This window comes from Leptosomus discolor, chromosome 9 (genome assembly GCF_034619465.1).
Source record: "Leptosomus discolor isolate bLepDis1 chromosome 9, bLepDis1.hap2, whole genome shotgun sequence".
Taxonomy (NCBI): domain Eukaryota; kingdom Metazoa; phylum Chordata; class Aves; order Leptosomiformes; family Leptosomidae; genus Leptosomus; species Leptosomus discolor.
This window is the reverse complement of record NC_141399.1, coordinates 2,076,392-2,083,915: the sequence shown is the minus strand read 5'-3', so window position 1 is coordinate 2,083,915 and position 7,524 is coordinate 2,076,392.

The window sequence follows — 7,524 nt, the reverse complement described above, 5'->3', positions numbered from 1 at the left end:
TTAGGTGGGAACGTGCCCGTGGCACCCTTAGCATTTGGTTTCTGCAGACATTTGCTTTTTTGCAGTCAGCCAGCACCGTGCTGGGGGGGGGAATGCAGGCAGTTGTGGGGCACGGGAGCTCACCGCTCGCTGGAGGAGGATGGAGGCGGCTCTGCTGTGGGTCCCCTGCCCCGCTGGCAGGGTGTCCCTCGAAACGACGGACAAGCGCACAACCAGAGCTTTGCAGCCCCTCTGGACTCGGGGCCTCGGCCACCAGCGCTGATGCTGAAGCCCTGACGCGGGGGGAGGTGGTTATACACGCAGCACGGGCGGTCTGCAGAGGTCTGCGTGAGCTGTGTGGGCAAACCCCATCAGATAGGGAAGGCAGAGCAGTTGCCAAGTGGTTAATCTGCTGATGGGATTGATGTTTGGCCCTCTCCCATCCCGCTCTGAGGTCTGTCCTGGAGGGTTTGGGGGATTGTCAGCTGATGGCTTTGTTGACTGTGGTCTGGTTGAGCAACAACCTCAGATGTTAGCTCCTGGCTGGGTAAGTGAGTTTGCAGGCATTACTGTGAGTAGAGGTCTTGTTGTAAGCACTGGGGGGAAATTAAATGGGCTACCACACCCCCAAAAATAGCAGCCAATTACCCCCAACTCTGTTCATGACCTGAAGGGAATGAGGATGTCTTGGGAGTACAACACAGGCATAAAATTCATCTCTGGCACCAGCGTGGTCTTGCTCACTCTGCTGCTGTTAGAGACTGCGCATGCATGAAGCTCCTGAGTTCATTCTGCTACGAGCAGAACAAAGACCCTGGAGCAGGTTTTACTCAAAACACATATTCACAAGAAGTCTTCATTCATTTCTGTAATGCTAGGACTTGTATTTGCTTCATGGCATTCTGGGAGGCTTGCTGCTATTTTTCTACAGAGTAGCCCATTTTTTTCCCGTTTGCAGTAACCAGATCACTGTTCACCTCTGTGAAGGTGCTCATCCCCCCAGGAGCTGAGGTCTGACCGTGGTGGCCGCGATCAGCAGTAGTGTCACGCCTGGCAGGGGGAGAGCTCGGCCCATCCCAGTACTACGTGGACAGCACAAAATCCAAAAGCCTGATTGATTGGCTTTTTTACTTGAGGATTCGGATCTTGCCTGAGCTTGCAGGCACAAGTCAAGTCATTTGGATGTGGAGGAAGAGTACTGCTGCTTGATACGGATATGTCTAGGACTGGTGCTGGATTCTGAGAATACTGCTGTATGTAATTAGGAGAAGCACCCAAAAATGCTGCTGCTAACAATGAAATACTGGCTAGTAAGGGGAAAGAAAACCCTTTCACGGAGATTTGAGATGCGGCGACCACAATTGCAACTCTTGGGAAGTGTGAACCACCCCATCAGTCCGTGATAACTTTCCTACTTGCGAACTTTTTAGGGGAAATTGTTTTACCTTTCTCATTCTGGACAATTGTGTTTAGATGACACTGGAAAGCTTCTTCAGGCAGCATGTTATGTTCATTTAATGTCACATGCAAAGCACAGAAACCTGAATTGGAAGCTCAAAAAACCCCTCCAGAAGTGTTGCTCCATCTTTTCCCAGCCCTCTGAAGGGTGCTGAGGGAGGACTGTACTTAAAGATTGTAAATTAACTTGAGGAGTCTCCTTCTGATGAGCTCAAACTCCAGCCCACGTTTCCAAGTCTTCGTGTCTTGAAGAGCAACTTCTCCCACTTGCCTGACTTTTGTCACTAGAACGAGGAGGCTCGTTCTGCATCAAGCGGCGGAGATGAGGCTTAGAGCGTTTTACTCCCGCTTGCAAATACAATTACGGAGCATGTGGGCACTTTTCTCCCGGCTGCGCCACGAGACTGTCACTGGGTGGATTTGGCAGTGCAGGTGGTGGAGCCTTGAGCGTTCCCCCCTGGTTTCACCTGGCTCCCCGGGGCTCCCCATGCACCGTGGGGAACAAGGACTGTCTGGCACAGGCTGCTTGCTCAGCCGTTGTGATTCAGCTGTGGATGCTATAGTTAAACCATACGTTTAATATCTTACTTAACTGCTGTACTTTGATTAAAGAGAAAGCTACCTAAAGGAAACTTCTCTTCAAAGCAGCGCAGCAGTACGTGTTTAATGTGCAAAGGATGTGCGTGGTCCCAGCACCGCGGCCTCCGAAAGCGCCCGGCGCCGATCACCTGCATGCAAGCCAGGGGCCAGGAGGGAGCCGGCACGCCGTCTGCGTTGGGGAAAGCTGGCGTTACTCGATCGGAAGTCATCTGGTGAGGGTACGGAGCGTGAATCAGTCTGGATTTCTCTAATGGTTTTCTAGCCAGAGTCTTCCAGCAAATATGTACTTTTGCATCATAGCAGCTGTTGCCCTTTCTGCCAGTTTCTAACACTTGTGGTTGCTGGCTTGGCTTTGATACACGCTTCCACCCAGTGTAAACAAATCCCACCCATGGCATGTTTTCTAGATGAAAGCAAAGATCTGTGCGTGACGGGTTGAACGGTGTATGGGAAATGTAGGATGCGTCTTGCTCGGTAACATGGTACAGCGTAGTTATCGGGAAGAGCACGAGCTCCACACCGCACCTTCCCGGGTCACAGAGCCAAACTCACGGTCTTTAGCTGTTGCTCTGCAAAAGAGCAACCCTGTTGCTAGTGCAAAGTCATCCTTGTTTAAAATAAGGCTGCAAGATGGCCCCGTGGCGTAAACATTAAGTAGCATAGTTAAGCTTTTTGCTGAAGTTTTCCTGGGAAAAGACATTCTTTGCCTTCGTACTTTGGGGTCTCAAAGAACCTGGATTCTTAGATGTCTTCTGATGTCTTGTATTTGTGACTGATTGAGGGAGCACTAAGCAATTAGGTCTCTGAGTAATAAATGCTCCAGAGAGAGTGTCTGGAGTGAAAAGCATGTGGCACTGACAGGCAAGATACTGATTCAGGAAAGGTCAGGGTGGTGACAGAGCAGATGAGAGAGCACTTTGGCTCCTCTAATCCAGAAACTGAGACGAGGAGCTGCAGGGAGGAGGAACTCTGATCACTAATAGCTTCTCCTTTCCCTAAGAGGAGCAGTAATGCAGGAGCTCTTTCCTAACTGCAGTTGTATGAGCTACTTCTACTTTAATGATACGCAGTATTTGCATGTCTTTTTTTTTTCTCCAGTAATGTGTTTTTCACTGTGTAAGGCCCTTAAGTGAGTAAAGAGGGAAAAAAGTGAAGATCCGTATTTTGATTTTGGTGCGTTGTGATTTCTGCCTCTGCCCTTGTAAAACTGGCACTGCCGGAGCTTTAACGGACCCTCGTGTCCTGGGCTGATTCGAAGCCTGCCGGAGTCAGCACGGAGGTGCCGGCTGCCTTCAGTGGCGCTTGCAGCTGCCTGGAAGGGCACGAAGAAATACACGTGAGGAATGGCAGCCACAGCCTTCCCGTGACGGTCCCTCTCCCTTTATCTGAAGGGAATTCCCTGCGTTTGGAAAGATTGTTCAGTCTCGGGAGCAGCAGCCAAGATAGCGAGGCGCGCAGCAAAGGTCCCGATAGCTGTCATGGTAATGAAGGAGCAATAGGGACGCTCTTTCCCTGGCAGCAGTCCTGAAAGCATTGTCGTAGCTCAGAAAAAAAAGGAAAGGCTTTATACTGAAGAACAAATGGCCTCGAAAGGCAGTTGGTGCTGGAAAACCGGCCGAGCGAAAGCTTGCTGTGGAGAGGTTGGTGGTGCTGCTGTCTGGTCCCAACCTCAGGTGACCAATATGACTCGGGAGCAAACCACAACTAGGGAGCAAGGGAAAGGTAGGGAAGAAAATATGAGACGTGAGGAAACTAAAGACAGTTATGTGTGGCGTTTTGCATAATCAAAGGGGATATTTTGAGCCCTTTTGCATTTTACCTCGGGTTTTCATGCCTTTTGACTCTCCCGTGAGATTCACACCCGACGTATCTCCGCAGCCCGTTTCCACAAGGAAGTTTTATTGAAACGGCGGTTCGTGCAAAAGCACAGTCCGTTTACCGTGGGTCTGACCCGTCCCGACCAGCTGACCAAAGGGGCCTGTATCCCAGCTGATGCAAGCCTCCAGAGGCACAACTCAAGTTCATCGGAAATTTCCCAATGATTTGAAAAATTCTTCTCAGAAAACGTTATCTGACAGACAAGCGCTGCCTGGTGACCATTAATAGCATCTCAGTCATCTGCAGCTATTTCCTTCCTTCGCACGCGTGCGTGAAACGCTTTGAAGAAAAGACTTGCAAAAGAAAGGAAGAAGCTTTTAAAAATTATTTGGACTTCAATTTTGTTGCCATCCCTCTCCCGGTTCAACAATAGTTAGCAGTAGCCAGCCAGTCTGCGCTGTTAAATGTCAGGATGACTCAACCGGTGTTGGGATCTGCTGGGTCAGGAGGGGACAGGTTCACGCCCGGGGCAGGAGGCTGCTGGAGGTGATGTCCTGGGGAGAAGATGATCCGATGAGCTCCCTCCTGCCCGCCCCTGCTCTGTGCCCAGTTGGCAACTGCAGGACCCGTGGAGCTCCTGGAAGGGCATCGGAATAACCTGGGCATCCCGGCGGCGCGCTCACCCCCCTCAAAGCCAACTTTTGCACCCAAACACGCGGGTGAGCTTTGGCAAGTCTTGTAGCTGCGGTTTCCCCTTGCTCTCTCGCTGGCTGTGTGTATTTCATCTAATTTAATTAAATTAAACTTAAATTAAACTCCTGTAGCAGCCCCCCCCTAAAATGCTTTGTGGTCCCCTGGCTATCACAGGTACTGTGAGGGACACCAGGCTTTTCTTGAGTGAGGGTGAGGAGGAGATTTGAAAGCAGTGCTATTGATTAAATAATTAAATGGATAGAAATGAGATTTTCTTGGGATTTTGTTTAGCTGAGCCTTGGGTGGAAAAAAACCCAGGTGGCCTGAGAAGACCAGCGTTCTGCCCAGTCTCATTCCTGTTTGGAAAGAGTCTTCTGAATTTCTCGCTGCTGGTGCTCTGGCAGGAAACTGCATCGCCATCAATAATTTATTTTTTTTTTCTTTAGCAAAGAGACCTTCTCTTTCATGGCGCCTGCATTGGAGGCCTGTCCCCCCAGCAAACCCAGCTCCCTTCCCCCAGCCCCACTGGAGACTTTTCCACCGAATCCAGCTTGGGCTTTCTCCGACTCCCACTGAAAATAGTGTCAGAGTCCCTCAGTGCTGGGGAGAAACCTGGGGGTTTCCTGGGTCTGCTCCCACTGCAGGTGAACTCCCGTGCTCAGAGATGCAACGCTTTTCTGCGACAGCCTTTATCTCCCCTGGGTCTCCACATCTCCCAGGAGGGCAAGGAGCCTTCGGCTCCGTTTGGGTGCGGTCGTTGTACTAGTTTTCCTTCCAATAATGCATCTGTGATAGATGATGTAACGATAGATTTATGCTTTTGGTAGCTTTCTGGCAGCTTTTGGAGAATATTTGCGTTTCCTGCAGTGGTCCCTCGGGTGCCGGGGCTGTGCTGGAGGCACCACCTTGGAGATGCTTCACGAACCACTGGGCACTGGAGTGTCCGTGGAAGAGGAGGATCGCAGCCCCGGCACGCTGCAGCGTAAGCTGAAGCTGTGCTGACACCTTCCCACAGCCCCTGTTTGGCCGATCTTTCTAGGGCTGGCTTTCATTTTGGGTTATCAGTTCACCTGTTAAAAAGTTAGACTCGAGCATCTCATTAAATATTATCAGTTTTGTCTAAACATGCACTTTTCCCTGCAAAGCTGCTTTTAAATTCTTTGTCTAAGCATTAAAAATAGATAAAACGAGAAAAAGTTTGCAGAGATATTTCAATATTAAAACAGGGTAATTCCTACAGTCTTTTCTCCTTTTTTTTTTTTTTTTTTTTTTTTAAATTTTATTTTGAGCTGATGGGAACTGTTTGGAAAAGATTGCTGGAAAAGTTAATCTTTGAATAGCAAATGCCCCTGAAGGGGCGGGGCGGGTGGAGGGGGGTGGGGGGAGGAGGGAGAAAGAATGGTCCTTTCAAAGAATGATTGACCTAAATTGCACTTTAATGCACATACCATGCTGTCCACACCACCTACGTGTCTCCAGGAATACTGCTAAATAACAAGCACTAAACGTTTAGTCATTTCCTGCATCACGTTTGCAGGAGTCGGCGGCTTCGCGCGATTAGCGTGTGTAAGTGCCCTGCAGTTCAAACGCTCGGTTTCCATATCAGCAGCTGCTGGGTTTAATCTCCTTTTGGGAAAGGTGCCACCGGGAGCGTTGTGGCGAGAGCCCAGGTTAATGTTTCAGCCGGCTTTCCGCAGAACTTCCAGCGAAGGGCCGCGGTGACGCAGCGCTGCCCTTGCGAAGCTCTGCCTCGAGCTTGCTGGGAAAACCTGGCTTAAAAATCGAGCGGGCAGCGCGTTGGCTCCGTTGCAGGAGGTGGCTTTCCTTTTTTTTTTCTTTTTTCTTTTCCATAGCGGGGCTTTTAAGGAGGTTTTATTTGTATATTTTATGAATCTCCTGAGTTTATGGGCTGGGTGGCAGCGAGCCTCGCAGGAAATAGCCGAGGCTGCTCTGACCCGCGCAGCTGCGGTCCCAGCTGCCTGCCAGGGGTGCCACGGTCGGTGCCCCCCGCATCCACCCCGGCTCACTCCCTCCTGCACCCATGGGAGTGTTGGGAATTTTGAGTGTCGGGAATTTTGTAGCCAGGGAATTTTGTAGCCAGGCTTTTTTAGCCAGGGAATTTTGTAGCCAGGCTTTTACTCAGCCTTGCAGGGAAGAGGCAGTCTTACCCGGAGAGGTTTGCTGTCGGCACATTGACCTTTCAGGCGGGCACCAAAGCAGGTTTCTGTCCAAGGAATCGAGGGCTAAATCCTCTCAGGTTTTTTTTAAGCGGCTGCCTTCAAAATGGTGGCTGCGTCTCGCTTGAAGTTCATGGTAACAGATGGTGAAGATCTCAAAGACATGAGTTAAAAGCTATAGGGTGTTTTTCACCACATGTCTTGCTAGTTTCCCTCCTAAAAAAAAAAAAAATAAATCTGTGCAAGAGCCCTCCCAACATGCCAGGCCAAATCTGACCGTCTGTTAAGTTCACTTTATATAATCTCTGCGTCCCATAAAGGGGCCGTTCAAAAGCCGGGGCTCCTTGCCGGGTGATGCGCCGAGCCCTGCGAGGGCAGGCAGCCTGCAGCCAGCCCGCCCGCTCCGAGCGGCGCTCGCTTCTCTGCAGCATCGCCGCGATCCGGAGCCAAGAAGCCTCGCTTTGCAGAGATTTGTTTTTTGGGTCTCGAGAAGAGGGAAATCTGCCCAAAGTACCTTTCGTCTGGGCTGTGCGGGGGCCCAGGGATTCGTGTTGCGTATTCGGGGCATAGTAAGGGCTCATGAAATAGCGTGCACCTTCTGTGCGGCCCACCAGCGTTTTCAGTCTCATTTAGCAGAGAGAACAAGCAGAAATCTCACAACTCGAGTAAGAGCATATGCTCTGGGAGACCTCGCTACATTGCATAAGCCTTCCCATTAAAGGAGCTGGCTTTGCGAGCACAGCACATGAGTCAACAGCACAGCTAGACTTGTAACGTGGGAGTCACACCTACTCTTGGC